The 1,225-nt window shown below is 41.3% G+C and overlaps 1 pseudogene; it reads left to right on the forward strand.

The window, feature by feature from the left end:
• The first annotated feature begins 586 nt into the window (after positions 1 to 586).
• LOC117662047 (U1 spliceosomal RNA) lies at positions 587 to 725 on the forward strand (annotated as a pseudogene).
• The last annotated feature ends 500 nt before the right edge of the window (positions 726 to 1,225 follow it).

The following is a 1,225-nucleotide window of genomic DNA, read 5'->3' on the forward strand; positions in this document are numbered from 1 at the left end:
GAATTGGAGCCAAAGCAGGGAACAGCAAGCTATAATTACAAGTTATCCTGTTTGATCAGGAGGGCAGAAGAAGACTAGTGAGGGCAAGTAAAGTCCTTTCTGCCCTACCCACTGTTGGCAGAGGAAAGATAAGGAAATCACTGGTGCTGTGCCACATGGTGTTCTGTCTTCTTCTTCTTCTTCTTCTTCTTCTTTTTTTAATTTGATTTATATGCCGCCCTTCTCTGGAGATTCAGGGTGGCTTACAATGCGTTAAGCAATAGCCTTCATACTTTTGTATATTTTATACAAAGTCAGCTTATTGCCCCCACAAAGTGGGTCCTCATTTAACCTACCTTAGAAAGGATGGAAGGCTGAGTCAACCTTGAGCCTGGTGAGATTCGAACCTGCAGTAATTGCAGGCAGCTGTGTTAATAACAGGGTGCTTTAAACCACTGTACTATCAAGGCTCCTCTTCTGATCTGCTGTGCCCTCTTTAACCAGCATCAGGTGGAAAAATGATAGACATGGTTGCAACAACCACTTTTGAAGGCATCTTGAGTTGGATTGCCAAGGAAGTTCCCATCTCTGTGGTCATTCAGCCAATATACCTATCTGGCAGGTGAGATACCATGATCCTGAAGGTGGTTTTTCCAGGGTGAGGCTCATCCATTGCACTTTGGGTGTGCTGATCCCCTTCAATTTCCCCAAATGTAGGAAACATAATTTGTGATAGTGGGGTCCTGCATTTGATTTTAATTATAATATATGTTTCTGAATTGTGAGCACCCAGAGTCATTTGCTGAGATGGTTGGCTGTAAAAATCAAATCAAATCAAATCAAGTCAAATCAATAAATGTACAAAACTACTGTAAATATTTACATCTTGATTCATAGATTTGCTTTGTCATGCTACCTTTTAAAAATGATTGTCACCATTTAGTGACAATTTATAGTAATAATAAAGTAACAATCCATGAGATTTACTCGCTAATAATGCATTTGGGATGTGTATAAGAGCCTTGGTGGCGCAGCAGATTAATGCACTGTTAAGTAACAGCTGCCTGCAATTACTGCAAGTTCAAATCTCACCAGGCTCAAGGTTCACCCAGCCTTCCATCCTTTCGAGGTAGGTAAAATGAGGACCCGGATTGTGGGGGCAATAAGCTGACTTTGTATAAAAAAGAAAACCGCTTGGGGGGGGGCAAAAGCCCTACTAAGCAGGTATATACAAAAGTATGAAGGC

The sequence above is a fragment of the Pantherophis guttatus genome, chromosome 2, assembly GCF_059756535.1.
Source record: "Pantherophis guttatus breed Tessera chromosome 2, ASM5975653v1, whole genome shotgun sequence".
NCBI lineage: Eukaryota > Metazoa > Chordata > Lepidosauria > Squamata > Colubridae > Pantherophis > Pantherophis guttatus.